We start from the raw sequence: 27,543 nt of genomic DNA on the forward strand, positions 1-27,543 counted from the left end.
TGTATATCACAGTCCCATGTAATTTTCAAAAGGTAAGCTCAAACGTTTTCGGTCATATCAGACCGTCATCAGGAGATATAAACAGCATTCAAAAGCTGTCATGTCATCATGGAGAAATACCATCAGCCTATCTGACCCTGCCTCACCGGCCCCTTATCTACCCACCATTTGATTAATGGCGCCAAAATGACGTCATAGTGTGGGCGGAGTTAGCCCATTTTATTCAAAGTGCTCCAAAACACATCACTTTATAGTACAAATCCCGCAGCGATGCCACCAATAATGCTCATACCAAGATCAGTCTAATCAACCTCCATATCCAGTATAATACTCGCTGTCTACCCCCAAATCCACACAGTGATCAGCGCTGTATATCCTGGCGGTTGCCAAGCAACCGCATTCAGGACCTGCCTACTGTCCTTGTTGTCCAATCGTTGTTAGAGCACACGCCAGCGGAAGTGACGTATCGGGGCGGTTGCCAAGCAACAACCCGGATACTTCCTACTGAGCGTGTTACGTATTCTAAAATTACATATTCAAGGGGGTTGCTAGGCAACGCTTGGACGCATCCCTTGATCAAATCTCCGTGAGCGGATATGACATCAGACAAATGGTTGCCATGCAACCATCGCTGGGAGTCCCCAAATACATTTACAATACAGAACCCACTCCATTACATCAATTCAACAGGATATAGGTTATTCATGGACAGGGCAGATGCATTATTTTATAACTTAGGGGCCAATCATAGTAGGAATTAATCAAATATATAGGGGGTAAGGCAGCACAGTATAATCGTAGCGAGCCACACCTGCAAGCCTGGGATTTTGTAAATTGATAATAACACACTTTCAAGAGATAATCTGTAGGTAGTAGGAGCCGGTGAGGTACGGAAGACAATACTTCACATGACAAAATACATAAACTGCATACATATATAAAAATACACACAAAAATTTTTAATAATAACAAAAATATACCTAAATTACTATAACAAAAGCGCATTGGTCCCAAAGGGCCATACGTCCCTTATCTAAGGAAAATACCCAGAGGGTTATTCTCATTAAGCCCATTGGGGGCCAGTGTTCCCAATTTAAAAATCCATCTTGCCTCTAATTTCCTCAAGATAAGTGTACGGTCTCCACCTCTCTCAGGTTCCGGAACCCAATCTATGATTCGGCATCTAAGTGCTGATACCTGATGTCCCATTTTGAGAAAGTGTTGTGCAACTGGTTTATCAGATTTCCCAGAGGTGATCGCTTGATTAATCGAACTCCTGTGATTTGCCATGCGTTCTCTAAATGTGCACGTCTTCATTCCAACATATGCTAGACCGCAAGGGCATAATAGCATATAGACCACATAACTCAGCCTACAATGAAGCTTGTATCGAATCTTGATCAGACCACCATTGTGTGGGTGTGGGAAAGAGGTGCCCGGCAGCAGCGAGCGGCACGTAGTGCACCCAACACATCTGAAGCATCCCGGTTTCTTAGTGTTTAGCCACGTGACGTTTTCCTTCGTCACAAGAGATCGAGCAGGTTGCATCAGAATCTGTTTCAGATTTCTACCACGCCTATAGGCCATCATAGGCGGATTATCAAGGGTACCTTGAAATTTTGGATCAGACTTGAGTAGCGGCCAATGTTTTTTGATGGTTTTAGAGATAACAGGAGACATATCATCATATTGTGTCACGAATATCATACGATTCTGTTTGCAATCACGTTTCTGGTGAAGTCTCAACCTAGCTTTGGTGAGACAGTTCTCAACAACACTTCTCGTATATCCCCTCTCGAGGAACCGTTCCTTCATTTGTACAATTTGGGCTTCCGCTGTATCAGAATTTGTATTGTTGCGGAGAACCCTCATGAACTGGGACACAGGAAGACTTGCCTTGAGGGTAGGTGGATGCTTGCTGGTCGCATGCAGGAAGGTATTTCTAACCGTTTCCTTTCTGTATAGTGTGGACCCCAGCTTTGTTCCACACTATAGCTGGGGTCCACACTATACAGAAAGGAAACGGATAGAAATACCTTCCTGCATGCGACCAGCAAGCATCCACCTACCCTCAAGGCAAGTCTTCCTGTGTCCCAGTTCATGAGGGTTCTCCGCAACAATACAAATTCTGATACAGCGGAAGCCCAAATTGTACAAATGAAGGAACGGTTCCTCGAGAGGGGATATACGAGAAGTGTTGTTGAGAACTGTCTCACCAAAGCTAGGTTGAGACTTCACCAGAAACGTGATTGCAAACAGAATCGTATATGATATTCGTGACACAATATGATGATATGTCTCCTGTTATCTCTAAAACCATCAAAAAACATTGGCCGCTACTCAAGTCTGATCCAAAATTTCAAGGTACCCTTGATAATCCGCCTATGATGGCCTATAGGCGTGGTAGAAATCTGAAACAGATTCTGATGCAACCTGCTCGATCTCTTGTGACGAAGGAAAACGTCACGTGGCTAAACACTAAGAAACCGGGATGCTTCAGATGTGTGGGGTGCACTACGTGCCGCTCGCTGCTGCCGGGCACCTCTTTCCCACACCCACACAATGGTGGTCTGATCAAGATTCGATACAAGCTTCATTGTAGGCTGAGTTATGTGGTCTATATGCTATTATGCCCTTGCGGTCTAGCATATGTTGGAATGACGACGTGCACATTTAGAGAACGCATGGCAAATCACAGGAGTTCGATTAATCAAGCGATCACCTCTGGGAAATCTGATAAACCAGTTGCACAACACTTTCTCAAAATGGGACATCAGGTATCAGCACTTAGATGCCGAATCATAGATTGGGTTCCGGAACCTGAGAGAGGTGGAGACCGTACACTTATCTTGAGGAAATTAGAGGCAAGATGGATTTTTAAATTGGGAACACTGGCCCCCAATGGGCTTAATGAGAATAACCCTCTGGGTATTTTCCTTAGATAAGGGACGTATGGCCCTTTGGGACCAATGCGCTTTTGTTATAGTAATTTAGGTATATTTTTGTTATTATTAAATTTTTTTGTGTGTATTTTTATATATGTATGCAGTTTATGTATTTTGTCATGTGAAGTATTGTCTTCCGTACCTCACCGGCTCCTACTACCTACAGATTATCTCTTGAAAGTGTGTTATTATCAATTTACAAAATCCCAGGCTTGCAGGTGTGGCTCGCTACGATTATACTGTGCTGCCTTACCCCCTATATATTTGATTAATTCCTACTATGATTGGCCCCTAAGTTATAAAATAATGCATCTGCCCTGTCCATGAATAACCTATATCCTGTTGAATTGATGTAATGGAGTGGGTTCGGTATTGTAAATGTATTTGGGGACTCCCAGCGATGGTTGCATGGCAACCATTTGTCTGATGTCATATCCGCTCACGGAGATTTGATCAAGGGATGCGTCCAAGCGTTGCCTAGCAACCCCCTTGAATACGTCATTTTAGAATACGTAACACGCTCAGTAGGAAGTATCCGGGTTGTTGCTTGGCAACCGCCCCGATACGTCACTTCCGCTGGCGTGTGCTCTAACAACGATTGGACAACAAGGACAGTAGGCAGGTCCTGAATGCGGTTGCTTGGCAACCACCAGGATATACAGCGCTGATCACTGTGTGGATTTGGGGGTAGACAGCGAGTATTATACTGGATATGGAGGTTGATTAGACTGATCTTGGTATGAGCATTATTGGTGGCATCGCTGCGGGATTTGTACTATAAAGTGATGTGTTTTGGAGCACTTTGAATAAAATGGGCTAACTCCGCCCACACTATGACGTCATTTTGGCGCCATTAATCAAATGGTGGGTAGATAAGGGGCCGGTGAGGCAGGGTCAGATAGGCTGATGGTATTTCTCCATGATGACATGACAGCTTTTGAATGATGTTTATATCTCCTGATGACGGTCTGATATGACCGAAAACGTTTGAGCTTACCTTTTGAAAATTACATGGGACTGTGATATACAGTCATGCTATGCTGTCTGGGCAATAAACTTCTGCTGATGCTTTATTAAGAAAAGACTGGTGAGTGCTCCATTTCTCTTCTCTATAAGTGGATCCCCTGGAGGGCTTTCGTGGATGACACCCCAGCTGTTGCTTCTATGTTTAACGTGAGTGCGACTTTCCCTACATATATATATATATATATATATATATATGTATATATACTAGCTGTTCTACCCATTCTTCGCACAGGAGTTTCTAATTTTCACGGTTGTACATGTAAATGAGTGTTAATGATTTGGTAAATCTATAGAGTAAATTTGAGACGTTTTAATGTGAGTAAATAGTAATCCATGGTTCTTGGTGTTAATTGAGGAGCACCCGTAGCAGATACAATAAAAAGTCATGGGACCATTTTTGTAGTTTATTAAAAATTCTGCACACTGGAGGTGCAATCCAAATTTTGATCCGATTGTTCATTTGGACTTTATCGTTTATGCAACGCAAGTCACGCATCGTAATGACGTCATTATGTCAACCCCCTTTTTATCCCCTTAGGGTAGGTTTATTAAAATTCTGATTACGGAGTTTTCCTGTGTCCTACCTGAAGAATACCTATGTTAAATTTCAGTTGCCTAACATATCAGGAAGTAAGAGAATTAGTGATGTCAGTCAGTCAATCAGTGATAGATACGGTAAACAGTGACCCATTTTTGTAGTTTATAAATTCTACACACTGGAGGTGCAATTACGGATAGCAGTCCCTGCAATACAGTCCCAACAGTTACATGGTACATGTATAATAATAATAATAATAATAATAATAATAATAATAATAATGCTGCTGCTGTGTAATATAATAATTAGTGATGAGCAGGTTCGGTTCCTCGGGATCCGAACCCCCCCGAACTTCACCCATTTTACACGGTTCCGAGGCAGCCTCGGATCTTCCCGCCTTGCTCGGTTAACACGAGCGCGCCCGAATGTCATCATCCCGCTGTCGTATTCTCACGAGATTCGTATTCTATATAAGGAGCCGCGCGTCGCCGCCATTTTCACTCGTGCTTTGGAGATGATAGTGAGAGGACGTGGCTGCGTTCTCTCAGTTTCTGTTTTCAGTGTGCTGCAAATATCTGTGCTCAGTGTGCTGCAAATATCTCTGCTCAGTGTGCTTGCAAATATCTGTGCTCAGTGTTCTGAAAATATCTACGCTCTCTGCCTGAAAAACGCTCCATATCTGTGCTGCATTGTAGTATATAGTAGGAGGACAGTGCAGAATTTTGCTGTGACCACCAGTATATATATAGCAGTAAGGTACAGTAGTCCACTGCTCTACCTCTGTGTCGTCAAGTATACTATGCATCCATACATGTGCTGCATTTTAGTTGTGCGCAGTATATAGTAGGAGGACAGTGCAGAATTTTGCTGACCACCAGTATATATATAGCAGTACGGTACAGTAGTCCACTGCTCTACCTCTGTGTCGTCAAGTATACTATGCATCCATACCTGTGCTGCATTTTAGTTGTGCGTAGTATATAGAAGGAGGACAGTGCAGAATTTTGCTGACCACCAGTATATATATAGCAGTACGGTACAGTAGTCCACTGCTCTACCTCTGTGTCATCAAGTATACTACAAAAGTTCAGTAAAATGACCCAAAAATCAAAATTAAAAGCGTCTGATGAGAAGCGTAAACTTGCCAATATGCCATTTCAGACACGGAGTGGCAAGGAACGGCTGAGGCCCTGGCCTATGTACATGGCTAGTGGTTCAGATTCACATGAGGATGGAAGCACTCATCCTCTCGCTAGAAAACTGCAGTGCCACTCCTAGATGGGCCAGGTGTTTGTGTCGGCCACTTGGATCGCTTAGCTTAGCCATCCAGCGACCTTGGTGCACCTCTTTTTTTCTTTGCATCATGTGCTGTTTGGGGACTATTTTTTAAATCTGCCATCCTGTCTGACACTGCAGTGCCACTCCTAGATGGGCCAGGTGTTTGTGTTGGCCACTTGGGTCACTTAACTTAGCCATCCAGTGACCTTGGTGCAAATTTTAGGACTAAAAATAATATTGTGAGGTGTTCAGTGTTCAGGATAGACTGGAAATGAGTGGAAATTATGGTTATTGAGGTTAATAATACTATGGGATCAAAATGACCCCCAAATTCTATGATTTAAGCTGTCTTTGAGGGTTTTTTGTAAAAAAAAACACCCAAATCCAAAACACACCCGAATCCGACAAAAAAATTTCAGGGAGGGTTTGCCAAAACGCGTCCGAATCCAAAACACGGCCGCTGAACCGAATCCAAAACCAAAACACAAAACCCGAAAAATTTCCGGTGCACATCACTAAAATAATAATAATACACTGCTGCTACTGATGTGCTACAGTCCTTCATGTACTGTATATCTATTTTACTACACTGACATTTATACACTGTACTGTATATATTATACTGCTCTATGTAATAATACACTGACACTTATACATTCTACTGCTCTATCTATGTAATAATACCCTGGCACTTATACACTGTACTGTATATATTATACAGATCTATGTAATAATACACTGACTCTTATACACTGTACTGTACATATTATACTGCTGTATGTAATAATACACTGACACTTATACACTGTACTGTATATATTATACTACTTTATGTAATAATACACTGACACTTATACACTGTACTGTATATATTATACTGCTCTATGTAATAATATACTGACACTTATACACTCTACTGTATATATTATACTGCTCTATGTAATAATACACTGACACTTATACACTCTACTGTATATATTATACTGCTCTATGTAAGAATACACTGACACTTGTACACTGTACTGTATATATTATACTACTCTATGTAATAATACACTTACACTTGTACACTGTACTGTATATATCATACTGCTCTATGTAATAATACACTGACTCTTATACACTGTACTGTATATATTATACTGCTCTATGCAATAATACACTGACACTTATTCACTGCATTGTATATATTATACTGCTCTATGGAATAATACACTGACACTTATACACTGTACTGTATATATTATACTGCTCTATGTAATAATCAGTGCCGTTTCTTGTGGCGGGCGAGTCGTGCAACCGCACTTTGCGTTTCCTTGTGTATCCCCCTCCTCCGTCTTCCCGAGCACTCCTGCTGGGGGGGCGGAGTTTCGCGGAATGACGCGGTTGCGTCGTAACGTCACGACGCAATCGCGTCATTCCACAAAACCCCGCCCCCCGAGCAGGAGTACTCGGGAAGAGGGAGGAGGAGCAGACAAGCTGGAAGGAGGAGGCGGCCGGCGCGAGGGAGGTGAGGCGGCCCAACCCGAAGAGCGGGAAGATCCTCTATATGTAAGTAGTCTCTCTCTCTCCCCCCCCCTCCCTCTCCTTTTCTTCCCCCCACTTGACACTTGCCTGCCGCACTGTGTAAAATGGGGACACCTGCCTGCCGCACTGTGTAAAATGGGGACACCTGCCTGCCGCACTGTGTTAAATGGGGAAACCTGCCTGCCGCACTGTGTTAAATGGGGACACCTGCCTGCCGCACTGAGTAAATTGGGGACACCTGCCTGCCGTACTGTGTAAAATGGGAACACCTGCCTGCCGCACTGTGTAAATTGGGGACACCTGCCTGCCGTGATGTGTAAAATGGGGACACCTGCCTGCCATACTGTGTAAAATGGGGACACTTGCCTGTCGTACTGTGTAAATTGGGGACACCTGCCTGCCGTGATGTGTAAAATGGGGACACCTGCCTGCCATACTGTGTAAAATGGGGACACTTGCCTGTCGTACTGTGTAAAATGGGGACACCTGCCTGCCGTACTATGTAAAATGGGGACACCTGCCTGCCATACTATGTAAAATGGGGACACCTGCCTGCCGTACTGTGTAAAATGGGGACACTTGCCTGCCGTACTGTGCAAAATGGGGACACCTGCCTGCCGTACTGTGTAAAATGGGGACACCTGCCTGCCATACTGTGTAAAATTGGGACACTTGCCTGCCGTACTGTGTAAAATGGGGGCACGTGCCTGCTGTAATGTGTAAAATGGGGAGTCTTGCCTGCCACACTGTGTAAAATGGGGACTTTTGATTTTCTTTTTTTTTCCTGTGGTGGCTGTGATGAGATCAGATGAGGCCACGCCCATTTTAATGAGACCACACCCATTTTAATGAGGTCACACACCCTCACTGAGAGAGCGTGCGCCGCATGCTTTTTCTTTTTATAGCTATGGGGGGGGGGGGGGGGGCGCATTTTTAAATCTCGCACTGGGAGCCAAATTGGCTAGAAACAGCCCTGGTAATAAAACACTGACACTTATACACTGTACTGTATATATTATACTGCTCTATGTAATAATACACTGACACTTATACACTGTACTGTATATATTATACTGCTCTATGTAATAATTCACTGACACTTATACACTGTACTGTATATATTATACTGCTCTATGTAATAATACACTGACACTTATACGCTGCACTGTATATATTATACTGCTCTATGTAATAATACACTGATACTTATACACTGTACTGTATATATTATACTGCTCTATGTAATAATACACTGACACTTATACACTGTACTGTATATATTATACTGCTCTATGTAATAATACACTGACACTTATACACTGTACTGTATATATTATACTGCTCTATGTAATAATACACTGACACTTATACGCTGCACTGTATATATTATACTGCTCTATGTAATAATACACTGACACTTATACGCTGCACTGTATATATTATACTGCTCTATGTAATAATACACTGATACTTATACACTGTACTGTATATATTATACTGCTCTATGTAATAATACACTGACACTTATACACTGTACTGTATATATTATACAGCTCTATGTAATAATACACTGACACTTATACACTGTACTGTATATATTATACTGCTCTATGTAATAATACACTGACACTTATACGCTGCACTGTATATATTATACTGCTTTTTGTAAGAATACACTGATACTTACTTATACACTGTATTGTATATATTATACTGCTCTATGTAATAATACACTGACACTTATACACTCTCCTCTATATATTATACTGCTCTATGCAGTGGTCGAAGTGGACCGGTATGCGGCAGTATGGCATACCGGCACTTCTTCCACTGACCCGGAAGTCTTTTTACAAAATATAAAATTAAAGAGTGTGCAGCAGCAGGCGAGGGAAGTGGCCAGTCTGCTGCACTAAGGATGCTGCTCCCATCCCTGCCCGGCACCCACGCCAACTTGGCGGCAGTGTAGAGCGCCGGACCTGTGAGGCTCTAGGCTCGCAGCCGCATGCCACTGACCACACATGGCGGCAGTCAGGGGGACCTCACCGATGCCGCACCGAAGCCCTCCTTCTCACCGACGATGACCATGGGCTCCTCCGCTGCCGCCGACCACAGTCCCTTCCGCACCTCACCTGCTTCCCTACTATCACTCTCCCTGTCACTGTTGTCACTCTCCTTGTCATGTTGTCACTGTCTCTGTCCCTGCTGTCACTCTCCCTGTCCCTGCTGTCACTCTCCCTCCCTGTCCCTGAATTGTGGATTATACTGTGTGGCATATTGTGAATTTTGGCTCATTCTGTGTGCTATAATGTGAATTTTGCCTCATACTGTGTGCTATAATGTGCTATAATGTGAATTTCAGCTCATACCGTGTGCTATAATGTGATTTTCAGCTCATACCGTGTGCTATAATGTGATTTTCGGCCCATACCATGTGCTATAATGTGAATTTCGGCTCATACCGTGTGCTATAATGTAAATTTCAGCTAATACCATGTGCTATAATGTGAATTTTGGCTCATACCGTGTGCCATAATGTAAATTTTGGCTCATACCGTGTGCTATAATGTGAATTTCGGCTCATACCGTGTGCTATAATGTGAATTTCAGCTAATACCGTGTGCTATAATGTGAATTTTGGCTCATACCGTGTGCCATAATGTGAATTTTGGCTCATACCGTGTGCTATAATGTGAATTTCGGCTCATACCGTGTGCTATAATGTGAATTTCGGCTCATACCGTGTGGTATAAGGTGAAAGAGGCACCAGTACTAGACAGTATAAGGGGTCCTATTACACTGAAGGACACGCCCCTTTTGGGTGACCACGCCCCCTTTTCCGGATCGTCGCGAGAATAATTGAAATCTTCACTTTTCCATACCCCCACTTCAAAATTTCCACTTCGACCACTGGCTCTATGTAATAATACACTGACACTTGTACACTCTCTATATATTATACTGCTCTATGTAATAATACATGATCGACACATATACACTATACTGTATATATTATACTGCTCTATGTAATAATACACTGATACTTATTGCGTGTCCGAGCCGTTGTCTCAAGATCATGTTACATGCATCTAAAAAACATATCCAAAATACAACCATATCTTACACAAGACACTGCAAAAAATCTAATCCACACTCTCATTATCTCCCGCACTGATTTTTGCAATAGTCTTCTTACTGGTCTTACCAAAAAGAGACTCTCACCACTACAATCCATTCTGAATGCAGCTGCAAGATCATCATCTGCAGATCCACTCTGTCAGTCCCTCCATTGGTTACCTGTATTCTACCGTATTCAATATAAAATACTTTTACTCACACATAAGGTCATTAACCATACTACACCAATGTACATCTCTTCGCTCATCTCAAAATATCTCACAACTTGATCTTTCCGATCTTCACAAGACTCCACACTCATTACTTGCTCCCATGCATGATTGCAGGACTTCCTTCAGGCTGCACCCACTCTGTGGAATGCCCTACCACGCTCAATGCCTATCTCCCTATAGAGTGTAAGCTTGCGAGCAGGGCCTTCCTACCTCTGACTGTTTGTTTATTACCCAGTTTTGTTGTATCATTGTGTCCAATTGTAAAGCGCAACAGAATTTGCTGCGCTATATAAAAAACTGTTAATAAATAAATAATAATACACTGATACTTATACACTGTACTGTATATTATACTGCTCTATGTAATAATACACTGACACTTATACACTGTACTATATATATTATACTGCTCTATGTAATAATACACTGACACTTATACACTCTCCTCTATATATTATACTGCTCCATGCAGTGGTCAAAGTGGGCCAGTATGCGCCGGTATGGCATACCGGCACTTCTTCCACTGACCCGGAAGTCTTTGTTTTTAAAATGAAATTAAAGAGTAGCAGCAGGAGGCGAGGGAAGTGGCCAGTCTGCTGCACTAAGGATGCTGCTCCCTGCCCGGCGCCCATGCAGATTAGGCGGCAGTGTAGAGCGCCGGACCTGTAAGGCTCTAGGCTCACAGCCGCCTGCCACTGACCACATATGGTGGCGGTCAGAGGAACCTCACCGCTGCCGCACCGAAGGCCTCCTTCTCACCGCCGCTGCCCATGGGCTCCTCCGCTGCCGCCAACCACAGTCCTTCCGCACCTCCCCTACTTCCCTATGTCCCTGCTATCACTCTCCGTGTCACTGTTGTCACTCTCTCTGTCCCTGCTGTCACTCTCCCTGTCCATGAATGTGAATTTTGGCTCATACTGTTGTATAAGGTGAAAGGGGCACCAGTACTAAATAGTATAAGGGGTTCTACTACACTGAAGGACTCGCCCCCTTTTTTTTAGTGACCACGCCCCTTTTAGATTGGCCATGTCCCCTTTTCCAGAGCGGCGTGCGCATAATTGCAATCTTCACTTTTCCATACCCCAATTTCCACTTCAACCACTGGCTCTATGTAATAATGCGCTGACACTTATTCACTCTCCCCTATATATTATACTGCTCTATGTAATGATGCATGATCGACACATATACACTGTACTATATATGTTATACTGCTCTATGTAATAAAACACTGACACTTATATGCTCTCATATATATATATATATATATATATATATGAATTATACTGCTCTATGTAATAATACACTCACACTTATACACTGTACTATATATATTGTCCATAGTTACATAGTCAATGAAGTTGAAAAGAGGCAAAATTACCATCGGGTTCAACCTGTATTCTGTGTTAATCTGTTCATATTATAATGCGCCTGCTGGAGTAATGGTTTAGTACCAATTGACAGCAATGAATCTTACCACTTCCAGATAATTTAATGTCAATATGTTAAATGCTATAGCCCTGGATACATTTTCCAGTTAGAAATGTATCCATAGTTACATAGTCAAATTATTGTACTTCTCTATGTTAATGATACACTGACACTCTCCTCGATATTATAAGGGCACAGGAATTCTCCCATAGGGAACTTCTGAGATGGGGGCATGGTGTTTGAGGGGCTACACCTCAAAAGTGTTTAGATGTACCAACTTGAAATTTTGGTTGAACACGTAAATCGTCACCCAATCGTCACCACTGCTTGCCAAATTTTAGGGCAAAAAAGCAAAAGATGAGTAATTGGGCGCAATCTAAAGTTTAAACTGTTTTTTTCTGCCACTTCCTGTTTGGATTTTTTTGCCAGTTTTACAATGTAGTCTATGGACGGATTTTTGGGAAAGAATAACTCAGGGTAGAGGAGGAATTAAGACTTGGGGTTTATTTTATAAGATAGAGCTTATCCCAGTGTAGTGCCTTTTGGGGTTGTTTTTCAGAAAGTATTTTTTATTTTATTTAGTAAAATATGCCCCATTATAGAGATAGGGCAGTTCAATTTGTTGTGCCTGCGCAGTGGCCGCCAGGAGAGAGAGGGAAGGGGTCTTGTGCAGGCTGAGTAGGGTATAAAAGAAGCTTCTTTCATGATGTCTGCAGCTGCTGGAGAAATCCCCCCCAAAACACTGTGCTCCAGTATGTGTGTATGTGAACATACTGGCTACAGTGCTAAACTCCAGCAGGACTGATCTGATACATACCATGTCGTGCCCGGACACAGAGATGATGTTGTGCCACGGACACCACTGCATTACTGCAGACCCTCCAGTTGCCGATGTGTCCCTGCCCCCCCTCCCCCCCCTGGGCTGTAGGATATGCTGTTCATGGTGCGGGCCTTCCGGGCGGCTGAAGCGGAGTGTGAGTCGCTGGATGGGGCAGGGTCAGAAGCGCCCTCCCTCCCGGGTCACTTCCAGCTGGAGCTCCGCAACCACCTGGACAGTCCCACTGCTAGACGCGCTGTACTCCCGGGCTGCATCAGCGCACTCCCCTGCCGGCCTCTGCCCCGTTAATACAGTAGTGCTGCTACTTGGGAAGTGAGGTCTTTTTTTTCTGGCTGACCAGGCAGGCAGTGGTCGCTGCCTACCTCAACATTGGTACCGTCTGGAGAGGGCCCCTGAAGTATTGCCTGGGGGCTAGCGGCCTCATCACCAGCCCAGGTCTGTTTCCTGTATGTGCCTCATGTATGTATAATGTATGTGTGTGCCTCATGGGTGAATCATATACTGTGTGTGATGTATGTATCATATGTATCATGTATGTGTGCCTCATGTATGTATCATGTGTGTGTGCCTCATGTATGTATGTATCATCTTTTATTACTATATAAGTACATTGACATACACGCACTGACATCTATACATACACGCACTGGCACCCATACCTACACCGACGCCTGTATGTATACCGACATACACACGCTGACACCTATACATACACTGACACCTGTACATACACTGACATACACATGCCGACACCTATACATACAATGACACCTGTACATACATTGACATACACACATCAACACCTGTACATACACTGACATACACAAGCCAACACCTATACATACACCAACACCTGTACATAAACATGCCGACACCTTTACATTCACCGACACCTGTACATACACTGACATACACACGCTGAATCCTATACATACACCGACACCTGTACATGCACACGCTGACACCTATACATACACTGACACCTGCACATACATACGCTGACACATATACATACACTGACACCTGTACATACACCGACATACACATGCTGACACCTATACATACACCGACATATACACGTTGACATCTATACATACACCGACATACACATGCTGACACCTATGCATACACCGACATACGCACGCTGACACCTATACATACACTGACAAATATACATACACTGACATACACACGCTCACACCTATACATACACTGACACCTTTACATACACCGATATACACATGCTGACACCGTCATTACCTCCCTGGCTACTGGAGCCTGGTGCTGGTTTTAAAAATACGGGGGACTCCTACTTCTTTTGTACCCCATATTTTTGGAAACAGGACTGTTGACAGGACACTAGCTCCTGAGGGAACCATTTGCAAGCCCCACCACAGCGAGCGTACATTCCCGCAGCACGCCACCACCCCTAACAGAGCCAGAAGAATGAAGAGTGGTGAGTACTAAGCCGGCGTCCCGGTTAGCGGGTCGCCGGCCATTATGGCAGCATGTGGGTACGGAGTAGAGATGAGCGCCTGAAATTTTTCGGGTTTTGTGTTTTGGTTTTGGGTTCGGTTCCGCGGCCGTGTTTTGGGTTCGACCGCGTTTTGGCAAAACCTCACCGAATTTTTTTTGTCGGATTCGGGTGTGTTTTGGATTCGGGTGTTTTTTTCAAAAAACACTAAAAAACAGCTTAAATCATAGAATTTGGGGGTCATTTTGATCCCAAAGTATTATTAACCTCAAAAACCATAATTTACACTCATTTTCAGTCTATTCTGAATACCTCACACCTCACAATATTATTTTTAGTCCTAAAATTTGCACCGAGGTCGCTGTGTGAGTAAGATAAGCGACCCTAGTGGCCGACACAAACACCGGGCCCATCTAGGAGTGGCACTGCAGTGTCACGCAGGATGTCCCTTCCAAAAAACCCTCCCCAAACAGCACATGACGCAAAGAAAAAAAGAGGCTTTTTACTGATATTTGGTGTTTTGGATTTGACATGCTCTGTACTATGACATTGGGCATCGGCCTTGGCAGACGACGTTGCTGGCATTTCATCGTCTCGGCCATGACTAGTGGCAGCAGCTTCAGCACGAGGTGGAAGTGGATCTTGATCTTTCCCTAATTTTGGAACCTCAACATTTTTGTTCTCCATATTTTAATAGGCACAACTAAAAGGCACCTCAGGTAAACAATGGAGATGGATGGATTGGATACTAGTATACAATTATGGACGGGCTGCCGAGTGCCGACACAGAGGTAGCCACAGCCGTGAACTACCGCACTGTACTGTGTCTGCTGCTAATATATAGACTGGTTGATAAAGAGATAGTATACTCGTAACTAGTATGTATGTATAAAGAAAGAAAAAAAAACCACGGTTAGGTGGTATATACAATTATGGACGGGCTGCCGAGTGCCGACACAGAGGTAGCCACAGCCGTGAACTACCGCACTGTACTGTGTCTGCTGCTAATATATAGACTGGTTGATAAAGAGATAGTATACTCGTAACTAGTATGTATGTATAAAGAAAGAAAAAAAAACCACGGTTAGGTGGTATATACAATTATGGACGGGCTGCCGAGTGCCGACACAGAGGTAGCCACAGCCGTGAACTACCGCACTGTACTGTGTCTGCTGCTAATATATAGACTGGTTGATAAAGAGATAGTATACTCGTAACTAGTATGTATGTATAAAGAAAGAAAAAAAAACCACGGTTAGGTGGTATATACAATTATGGACGGGCTGCCGAGTGCCGACACAGAGGTAGCCACAGCCGTGAACTACCGCACTGTACTGTGTCTGCTGCTAATATAGACTGGTTGATAAAGAGATAGTATACTACTAATATTATATACTGGTGGTCAGGTCACTGGTCACTAGTCACACTGGCAGTGGCACTCCTGCAGCAAAAGTGTGCACTGTTTAATTTTAATATAATATTATGTACTCCTGGCTCCTGCTATAACCTATAACTGGCACTGCAGTAGTGCTCCCCAGTCTCCCCCACAATTATAAGCTGTGTGAGCTGAGCAGTCAGACAGATATATAATATATATATAGATGATGCAGCACACTGGCCTGAGCCTGAGCAGTGCACACAGATATGGTATGTGACTGACTGAGTCACTGTGTGTATCGCTTTTTTCAGGCAGAGAACGGATATATTAAATAAACTGCACTGTGTGTCTGGTGGTCACTCACTATATAATATATTATGTACTCCTGGCTCCTGCTATAACCTATAACTGGCACTGCAGTAGTGCTCCCCAGTCTCCCCCACAATTATAAGCTGTGTGAGCTGAGCAGTCAGACAGATATATATAATATTATATATAGATAATAGATGATGCAGCACACTGGCCTGAGCCTGAGCAGTGCACACAGATATGGTATGTGACTGAGTCACTGTGTGCTGTGTATCGCTTTTTTCAGGCAGAGAACGGATTATAAATAAAAGTGGTGGTCACTGGTCACTATCAGCAAAACTCTGCACTGTACACTACTGAGTACTCCTAATGCTCCCCAAAATTAGTAAATCAAGTGTCTCTCTAATCTATTCTAATTCTAAACGGAGAGGACGCCAGCCACGTCCTCTCCCTATCAATCTCAATGCACGTGTGAAAATGGCGGCGACGCGGGCTCCTTATATAGAATCCGAGTCTCGCGATAGAATCCGAGCCTCGCGAGAATCCGACAGCGTCATGATGACGTTCGGGCGCGCTCGGGTTAACCGAGCAAGGCGGGAAGATCCGAGTCGCTCGGACCCGTGAAAAAAAACATGAAGTTCTGGCGGGTTCGGATTCAGAGAAACCGAACCCGCTCATCTCTAGTACGGAGACGCACTGCTTCTAAATAAAGCTGACTGCGTCTCCTGCTGTGTACGGACACAGACGCTGAACAGCGGACACAGTACCCAGACTGGCAACATAGCCATAAAAGGAATCTGTCTCCATTTTATGCACAAGACACATACAGCCAGTATAAAACAGAGCGGGAAGACTGCGCACCATTGAAGGGGCGGGGCTTCACTATGAGCGGATCCAGCAGCTCACCAGCGCCATTTTCCCTCTGCAGCTGAAACAGACACTGACTGACAGGGATGCGCAGCTCTTCTGGATAGACTCCAGATTACCTCAGCGGTACCAGGGGGTCATAGCAGGGGGGAGTGATTATTAGTGTACTAAGTCTCTAATCTAGGTAATTAGGGCCTAATTCAGACCTGATCGTAGCAGCAACTTTGTTAGCAGATGGGCAAAACCATGTGCATTGCAGGGGGTCAGATATAACATGCAGAGAGAGTAGATTTGGGTGGGGTGTGTTTAAACTGATATCTAAATTTCAGTGTAAAAATAAAGCAGACAGTATTTACCCTGCCCAGAATCATAAAACCCACCCAAATCTAACTCTCACTGAACATGTTATATCTGCCCCCCCACCCCCCTGCAGTGAACATGGTTTTGCCCATCTGCTAACAAAGTTGCTGCTACGATCATGTCTGAATTAGGCCCTTAGTCTGTGACCTGGCTAAGCTTGGCATTAGCGTTAAGGGCACCGTGTGCTGGTTCCATACACCCTCTGTGTCTCCCTGGAAGGGCTCTTTGTCAGTTAATTGTGCATTTAACCTTTTCCTGTGTGTGTGTGTGTGTGTGTGTGTGTGTGTGTGTGTGTGTGTGTGTGTGTGTGCTGTCACTGTTACAGTATGTCAGGCAAAGAGTATGTTTCATGTAAGGCACATTGTTCCTCTTCCCCAGGGGGTTCACTAGTGTGTACTCAATGTAGTGTTCCTTCCCAGGAACTAGAGGTGCAGAACCAGCATGGCTGGACTCCATTAGGGGAATGATTTCCACAATCTCTACTAAGTTTTCTCGGAATGTGAAAGAGACGCAATGCTTAAGACAATCTATGACTGAGTTTATGAAAAGAAACTCTGTACCCAAACCAGCGTCTCAGTCCCGTCATTTGTCCGCAAAAAAACGCACTTTGGCCCATATCCTGCAGTCTGACTCAGATGATGAGGAGTCAGACATGGAGGAGGGTGAGGTGGACTCAGAGGTGGGGGAGGGTACTCTGTCGCAGGTAATAGAGGCTCTTATATATGCTCTCAGAGAAGTTCTGAATATCCCTGACAAGGTGACAGAGGAGAGTGAGGAATCTTATTTTAATATAAAAAAGAAATCCTCAGCCACTTTTCCTGTGTCAAAGGAACTAAGGGGGTCATTCCGAGTTGTTCGCTCGTTGCCGATTTTCGCTATACTGCGATTAGTCGCTTACTGCGCATGCGCAAGGTTTGCCGAGCGCATGCGCTTAGTTATTTTACACAAAAGTTAGGTATTTTACTCACGGCATAACAAAGCTTTTTCATCGTTCTGGTGATCGTAGTGTGATTGACAGGAAGTGGGTGTTTCTGGGCTGAAACTGGCCATTTTCTGGGAGTGTGCGAAAAAACGCTGGCGTTTCTGGGAAAAACGCGGGAGTGTCTGAAGAAACGGGGGAGTGTCTGGGCGAACGCTGGGTGTGTTTGTGACGTCAAACCAGGAACGAAACTGACTGAACTGATCGCAATGTAGGAGTAAGTCTCGAGCTACTCAGAAACTGCTAAGAAATTTTTATTCGCAACTCTGCTAATCTTTCGTTCGCAATTCTGCTAAGCTAAGATACACTCCCAGAGGGCGGCGGCTTAGCGTGTGCAATGCTGCTAAAAGCAGCTAGCGAGCGAACAACTCGGAAAGAGGGCCTAAATACCCTATCTGAAGAACCATGGGTTAATCCTGATAGGAAATTTCAAATCCCTAAACGGTTGTTATCATCCTTTCCTTTTCCTCCTGAGGATAGGAAAAAATGGGAAAATCCACCAATAGTGGATGCATCAGTATCCAGGCTCTCACGGAAAATTGTATTGCCTGTCCCGGGTGCAACCTCCCTAAAAGACACGGCTAACCGCAAAATTGAGACTACGCCCAAATCTTTGGTTACAGCTGCGGGCAGGGCCAGTTCTTGCCCTTGTGGCACCCTGGGCAAAATGTTAGGGGCATGGCTTAATACAGGGGCGTGGTCAGTTACGCCCCTATTTGTAGCGCCGCTGAAAGAAAAAAAAAAAGGTATACTTACATCCCTGATCCTGATTCCAGACCGCTGCAGACCTCCGCCAGCGCCACTCCCCTCCTCGGATGCATAGACACTAGAGGTCAATTATGACCCCTAGCGTCTGTGCCACAATGCTGTGCAGTGCGCGATTATGTCATCACGCACCGCACAGCAAAGGTCCTCTCCACGAAGGGAAACTAGACGCTTAGCGGGGGGGCACTGCGGTAGGCGCCGGCGCCCTCCGGAAGGCGGCGCCCCGGGCAAAAGTCCTGCTTGCCCATGGCAAGATCCGCTACTGGCAGCAGGGGTGGCCCAGAGACCCACTATAGCATGTGGGCGGATTACGCGAGCCATTGCTAAATGGTCGGGTAACCTAATTGAGGGATTAGATACCTTACCTCAAAGGGGAGATTGTTTTGCTCCTGCGACATATACAGGACTCTGCGAACATTATGGTGGAAGCCATAAAAGAAATAAGCTTGCTTAATGCACGCACTACAGCTAGGGCAGTGTTATCACGCAGGGGCTTGTGGCTACGCTAGTGGACTGATGATGCAGACTCCAGGAAAGGCGTGGAAGGCCTACCAGTCACAGGAGAGGCCTTATTTGGTGATGAACTAGACAAATGGATCTCCAAAGCTACTGCAGGTAAATCCACATACCTTCCTTCTGCAGCTCCCACGGTTAGGAAGGCCTACTCAGGACCCAATTTACCGTCCTTTCAGACTGCCAAATTTAGAGGCAAGCCCAGAGGTTCTTCTACCGCTACCAGAGGCGCTAGAGATAAACCACGCAAACCAACAACTGCCGGTTCACAGGAACAGGACTCAAGCTCTGCTTACTCAAAACCTTCAGCATGACGGTGGACCAAGATGCCTGGAAGACTGGCAGGTGGAAGCCTGGCTAAAAATTTTCAGTCACATCTGGACAACATCGTGCCAGAATCCCTTAGTCATAGATCTTATTTCCCAGGGCTACAGACTGGAGTTCCAGGAATTCCCACTTTACAGATTCTTCAAATCAGGCTTACCAGTTTCACAAGAGGCAAGTATAACTTTACAGGACGCCATTCAAAAACTTGTACAAACCCTGGTCATTGTTCCAGTTCCACCTCATCTGCAAAACAAGGTATACTATTTCACCTTGTTTGTAGTACCGAGACCAGATGATTCAGTGAGGCAGATTTTGAACCTCAAGTCGTTGAACCCGTACGTACAAGTGTTCAAATTCAAGATGGAGTCTCTGAGAGCGGTGATCTCAGGTCTGGAGGAGGGGGAATTCCTAGTGTCTCTGGATATCAAGGATGCATACCTTCACATTATGATTAGGCCACCTCATCAGGCTAATCTACGGTTTTCACTGCAGAACTGTCACTACCAGTTCCAGGCCCTGCCATTTGGTCTTTTCATGGCACCACAAGTGTTCACCAAAGTGATAGCAGAGATGATGTTTCTACTCCGCAAACGGAGTGAACATAATTCTGTACCTGGATGATCTTCTGATAAAGGCACTGTCCAGGGAGCGGTTGTTGGACAGCATTGGACTCTCAACCAGATTAATCCTGGATCACAGGTGGATTCTGAACCTACCAAAATCTAACCTGGAACCGACACAGAGGCTTCCTTTCCTGGGAATGATACTGGACATAGAGTCTCAGAGAGTGTTCCTTCCCTTGGAAAAGGCTATGGTAATCCAGTCGATGGTTCGGGCTGTCCTGAAGCCAAAGATAATCTCTGTGCATCTGTACATTCGCCTTCTGGGTAAAATGGTGGTCTCTTAGGATACGCTTCAGTACAGAAGGTTTCATGCAAGGCCCTTCCAGCTATACCTATTGGACAAATGGTCTGGATCGCATCTTTATATGCACCAAAGGATCCGTCTGTCACCAAAAGCCAGGATCTCCCGTCTGTGGTGGCTACAGACTTCTCACCTAGTCGAGGGTCGCAGGTTCGGGATTCAGAATTGGATTCTACTAATCACGGAAGCAAGCCTCAAAGGTTGGGGAGCAGTCACCCAGGGGGTGCAGTTTAAGGGAAGATGGTCAAGTCAGGAAGTGGTCCTTCCAATAAACATTCTGGAAATCAGGGCTATCTACAAAACCCTTCTGCAGGCCTCATTTCTGCTTCGGAATCAGGCCATTCAAGTCCAGTCAGATAATGTGACTGTGGTAACGTACATAAACTGATAGGGCGGAATGCAAAGCAGAGCAGCAATGTCAGGGGTGTCAAGGATTTTCCTCTGGGCGGAAAAACACGCTGTGGCATTGACGGCGGTCTTCACTCCGGGAGTAGAGAACTGGGAAGCAGAGTTCCTCAGCAGACATGACCTACACCCAGGGGAGTGGGACCTTCACCCGGAGGTGTTCTGGTGGTTGACACCTCGGCGGGGTTATCCACAGATTGACATGAGAGCCTCTTGACTCAACAAGAAGCTCAAGCGGTATTGTTCCAGGTCGAGAGACCCACAAGCAGCGGCGGTAGACACTCTGACAACTTTGTGGGTCTACCAGCTGGTGTAAGTGTTTCCTCCACTTCCTCTGATCCCAAGAATTATAAAAAGGGAAAAGGTTCAAGAAATACTCATTGCTCCATACTGGCCTCGAAGGGCCTGGTACGCGGATCTTCTCGAGATGATGATTGAAGATCCGTGGCCTCTACCTCTGTGTGAGGATCTTCTGCAACAGGGCCCATTCATCTATCAATATTTACCGTGGCTACGTTTAATGGCATGGAAGTTGAATGGCTGATTCTAGCCAGCAGAGGGATTCCTGACAAGGTCATCCCGACTATGATCCAAACCAGGAAGGGGGTAACATCTAAACATTGCCTCAGTATCTGGTGCTGCAGTTCCCCCAATTGGACTGGTTTGAACCGTTACAGGAGGTAGACGTAAAGTACCTTACATGAAAGACAGTCACACTGTTGGCCTTGGCTTCAGCAAGACATGTGTCGGAGTTGGCGGCATTGTCTTACAAGAGCCCCTACTTAATTTTCCATGAGGACATAGCTGAACTCAGGACTCGTCAGCTATTTTTTCCTAAGGTGGTGTCCGCATTTCACATCAACCAACCTACTGTGGTTCCAGTTGTTACGGACACCTTTGCTACTTCAATGTCTTTGGACGTTGTGAGGGCTTTGAAGGTGTATGTAAAGAGAACAGCTTGTCACAGGAAATTGTACTCGCTGTTCGTTCTCTATGATCCCAATAAAATTGTGTGTCCTGCTTCAAAGCAGTCAATTGCACGCTGGATTAGGCTCACTATCCAGCATGCTTATTCCATGGCAGGCTTGCTGGTTCCAAAATCTGCTAGGTCGGTAGGTTCTTGGGCCGCTTCTCGGAGTGTCTTGGCTTTACAGCTCTGCCGAGCAGCTACTTGGTCAGGTTAGAACATGTTTGCTAAGTTTTACAAGTTTGATACTTTGGCCTCTGAGGACCTTCCATTTGGTCAATCAGTTCTGCAGGAACCTCAGCACTCTCCCACCACGGTTTGGGAGCTTTGGCACTTCCCCATGGTACTAAATGGATTCCCGGTATCCCCCAGGATGTATAAGAAAATAGGATTTTAATTACCTACCCGTAAATCCTTTTCTCCTAGTCCGTAGGGGATACTAAGCGCCTGCCCGGTGCTATGTTCTTCCTGCACAGTTACATGTTTAACTACTGTTGTTTGGTTCAGCTGTTGCTGTTCATGTTTCAGATTTGGTTAGCATGGCTTTCCTCTTGTTCTGTGTGTGCTGGTTCATAATCTCACCACTTTCCTTATCTATCGTTCTCTCAAAGTATGTCTGTCTCCTCGGGCACAGTTTTCTAGACTCAGTCTGGTAGGAGGGGCATATAGGGAGGAGCCAGCACACACTATCAAATTCTTAAAGTGCCCATGGCTCTTAGTGGACCCGTCTATACGCCATGGTACTAAGTGGATTCCCAGTATCCCCTATGGACTACGAGAAAAAAATTTACCGGTAGCTAATTAAAATCCTATTTTTACTGTTCCATACAGAAGCATGCACGGATCACACTGATCTGTGCATGTTTCTGGCTAAGTGCACAAAAAAGTAATGAAAACATGCCTTAAAAAAAAGCATGTTTTTATTACTAAAAACCGCATGTTTCCTTTACTAAAAAAAAATCGCAAAACATTTTCCCTAAAAAAATTGCACCCTATTACATTTGCGATTTTTAGCAAAAAATCGTATGTTATAAATGTGTGATTTGATGCGATTTTTTTAGACACCCGAAAAATTGCACTCCATTACATTTGGCCCCAAATGTTTATTCTTACAGTGAAATATTACATTTCTGAATTAAAAAAATACATTGAAAAAAAAACAAGAAATTCCATAGACAAAAAACCTTACAGTTTCACGTCCCATTAAGGCTTCTTACGCGTGATCTGGCATTTCAGAAACCTGTTGTAACTGTTCCACTCAAACTCCAAAAAGCAATGAAATTCTGATCGTTAACGCTGATGCCTTAATGGACGTGTTCCTTGTGCAATACAGATATGGTATGCCATCACACCCTGTGGGTAAGTGAAGATTCAGCACTCTCACAGAGTGAGATTGTTGTCACTCACAGAATGGTGGAGCTGCTAATTCACAGATTTGTGTGCTCATTGGAATACACACATGCAGTCTATGCAACTGAAGGTCTGAGCAGAAGACAAAGCTGCTCAGATGAGGTAAGAGTGGTGTTTGGAGGGAGAAGACAGAGCAGTGTGAATGGAGGTACAGAAATGTGTGGATAGAGGGAAGACTAAGCAGCACTGATGGTGGGGACAAAGAAACACAGACTGGGAGTTAAGACAGAGTGCAACAGATGGGGAAAGACTGGCACAGATGGGGGAAAGAGAATGGTGCAGATGGGGGAAAGACAGTGGCACAGATGGTGGGGAGACAGAGTGGTGTGGATGAGGGGGACAGAGCAGCACAGATGGAGAAGGGTGAGAGCAGTACAGATGGAAAGAAACAATGGCACGGATGAGGGGGGCAGAGCAGCATGGATGAGGGGAAGATAGTCCCAACATCAGAGGGGGTAAGTATTTTTACCTACTCTTTCGGGTGGCAGCTAGGCCTAATCCTTGGATGGGGTGTTAAGGGATAATCCCCCCTAACAGTGACCCCTGCAACTTACCTTCAGGATATGTATGTTAGGTTCCTGGTGCTCAGAACAAGGGAGATGTTATGAAGTGAGTCCAGAGCACCAGGACGTAATGTTGGGAAAGGGGAATGGAAAGGGAATAGCCCCTGGCGCCCTATCTCCGTTGTCTCACCCGTGCTGTCAGTACACTCTTGCGAGACTATGGTTGCTTGAGCCCATGGCAGCCGCGTTTGAAGGGCGGATTACGTCTGCCCAACTTCGATGCCCCCTCAGGTCTTAATGAGAGACAAAGAGTGAACCGAGACAGGGTGATAACAAGGGGCCCTCTGACTAAACAACAAGGCCAGGGGCTACTAACAAACCTAAAACCAAAGTATGTGCGGCTTGCCGCCAAAGGAAAAAGAACAACAAAGGAAATGCTGACCACACGCCGACACAATACTTTTGTGTACCGGCGGTGACAGCATAAGCAGAACCCTCTGCAAAACACCAGTGACAGAAATAATAAGGGAATACAGCGGCCTAAGCCAACGGACGCGGCCGTGCCGCTACTCACGGAACCGGTACGAATACTGGCAAACGGACAGGAACTCCCAATGCTGCTGACACAGACTCTCAGAACTGGAGGACAGGCAGAATCCCAAACGACAGACCGGTGGACACCAAGAAGCCAGAAACTTGCACAGGCAAAGGTACTGGACCTCAGGACAGGAACGCCTCACGGCAGGACACGGGATCAGACATAGGAATCGACACAGGGACTGACACAGGAATCGACACAGGAAGCTCAAGAACTAGCAGGAACCAAGCTCAGAACTCAAGCAGACTGAAAACCAAGGAATATCACCAGCATCTGTAAATTGCAAACAGCCAGCATATAACAGAGAGGCCTAATTAATAATCCCATGCAGCTGCCTTGTTGCATGATTCCAAACTGACCAGATGCAATTAGCAGCCAGGTGAGGCTGAACACAAGGGAACAAGCTGCAATTACACAGACTCACCAGCGGCAGCAGACAAGAGTATTCTAAAACAGAGCAACAGGAAATCCTGGCATGCAAGACAACTTTATAACATAAAATAGGAATGAACCACTACCTGTGGTTCATAACAGTATCCCCTCCTTAAGGGTGAGCTCCGAGCACCCCATGACACCTACGGGGAACATAAACAGAAGTATAACATGAAATACAGAACAAAACTGCAAAACAGGAATGAGCCACAGCCGTGGCTCATAACATCACCCCCCCCTTGAGGAGGGGTCAAAAGACCCCAAAATTCAGACTATCCAGAACAAGGGATACAAAAAAAAACCTGACACACTGGTCTAACAGACAAGAAAACAAAAAAAACAAGTTGTAGCAACAACTTGTAACAGTGCCCTCCCCTTGATGGTGGCCACTGGACACAAGACAAGGGGGGAAAAAAATTCTTTTTTTTTTTTTTTTTATCAAGGCAAGAGTCAAAAATTATTTATTTTTCTTCTTCTTCTTTTTACAAAGCTCTTTAGGTCTGACCAAGGTAATTCCCCAAACATTGTCTGAACTGATGGTACCACCCAGCAAGGCTGCGTTCAAATCAGAGACAGGTCTCTTACCCTTGGGAGCTGAACTTTCTGGTAAAGTACTATTATTAGAAGAAGAAGTCAAAAAAGCACATCCTGCAGTCAAAACAACGGGCTGGGACTCTTGTGCAGAGTTTACAGTATTTGGTGGACTCTCAGCAGACAAGACGGGTGACTTAGAGGAATCTGAACCAATTTCTTTGGAACCGTATCTTTTAACAATTGCATCACAGAATGCTAGGGGATCCTGAAGAATGGGATCTTCAGCTTTCATTAGACTGGTCGCCCACTCAGAAGGCTCTCCTCTAAAATAATAAATCAGATAGAGCCCAAGGTTTTCTGAAGTGATGCCCAGAAATGGTCTAGACAACATAATAGTGTAATAGTGTTTGAAAAGCGCCAGAAATTGGGCGAAGTCCCCATCAAAGGTTATGGATGTTGAGATATCAGAGTCAGGATCTGTTTCCTTCTCATCTGACTGACTGGAGTGCTTTGCTAGGACCTGGTCACTATTGACCTTACTCGAGGCTGAGACTCTCTGAACCCCACCCGGGGCTGAGACTTTCTGAACCCCACCCGGGGCAGTGACTTTCTGAACCCCACCCGGGGCAGTGACTTTCTGAACCCCACCCGGGGCAGTGACTTTCTGAACCCCACCCGGGGCAGTGGCCTCCGGGAACCCCGCTGGGGCAGTGGCCTCCGGGAACCCCGCTGGGGCAGTGGCCTCCGGGAACCCCGCTGGGGCAGTGGCCTCCGGGAACCCCGCTGGGGCCAGCACCTCGGATTCTTTTACTGGGACCGGGCCGTTGGCCTCCCTGACTGGGATCGGGCCATCGGCCTCCCTCTCTGAGTCGATAATTATCGAAAGTTCTCCCGGGACTATGACTTCCGGGACTTTTGCTGAAGCAATAACGTTCAGATCCTCCACTAATGCTATGCTTCTTAAGTTCTTTCCTGGGGAAGCGACTTCTAGACCCTTCTTTGGGGCTGCGTCTCTCGAGACCCCACTTGGGGATATTACTTCAAAGATCCCTTCTGGGGTTTTGCTTCTCGAGTTCCCCTCAAGAACTATGGTTTTAGAGACCCTTTCTAGGGTTGCGCTTTTCAAGTTCCTACCTGGGGTAACAGCTTCTGAGACCCCTTCCGGTATGGACACCTGAACTATAATATTTGATGTCCCTCTATAAGCTAGGGCATCGGGTACCGCTCCAGCACTCTGGGCATCGGGTACCGCTCCAGCACTCTGGGCATCGGGTACCGCTCCAGCACTCTGGGCATCGGGTACCGCTCCAGCACTCTGGGCATCGGGTACCGCTCCAGCACTCTGGGCATCGGGTACCGCTCCAGCACTCTGGGCTACGGGCACCGCTCCAGCACTCTGGGCTACGGGCACCGCTCCAGCACTCTGGGCTACGGGCACCACTCCAGGACCCTGGGCATCGGGCACCACTCCAGGACCCTGGGCATCGGGCACCACTCCAGGACCCTGGGCATCGGGCACCACTCCAGGACCCTGGGCATCGGGCACCACTCCAGGACCCTGGGCATCGGGCACCACTCCAGGACCCTGGGCATCGGGCACCACTCCAGGGACTTGCAACTCCGCTTCCACTGGAACCTCAAGAGAGGAGAGAAACATTCTCTTTTGATTCCTGAATCTATAATGGGGCTCCCTTGCCCAAGGACCCCAATTATAGGACAGAGAGCCTTTTTGTGTGGGTTGTGTGACAAGTACCTCTGCCACAGTAGAGACAGGAGTAGGTCTTGTATCATGACTCAACTTGGCCAGATGGCAAGACTCGTCACCACACTTTGGCTTGCGCAACTCACAGGTCTGCAGATAATGGCCT

Source organism: Pseudophryne corroboree, chromosome 12 (genome assembly GCF_028390025.1).
Source record: "Pseudophryne corroboree isolate aPseCor3 chromosome 12, aPseCor3.hap2, whole genome shotgun sequence".
Lineage (NCBI taxonomy): Eukaryota > Metazoa > Chordata > Amphibia > Anura > Myobatrachidae > Pseudophryne > Pseudophryne corroboree.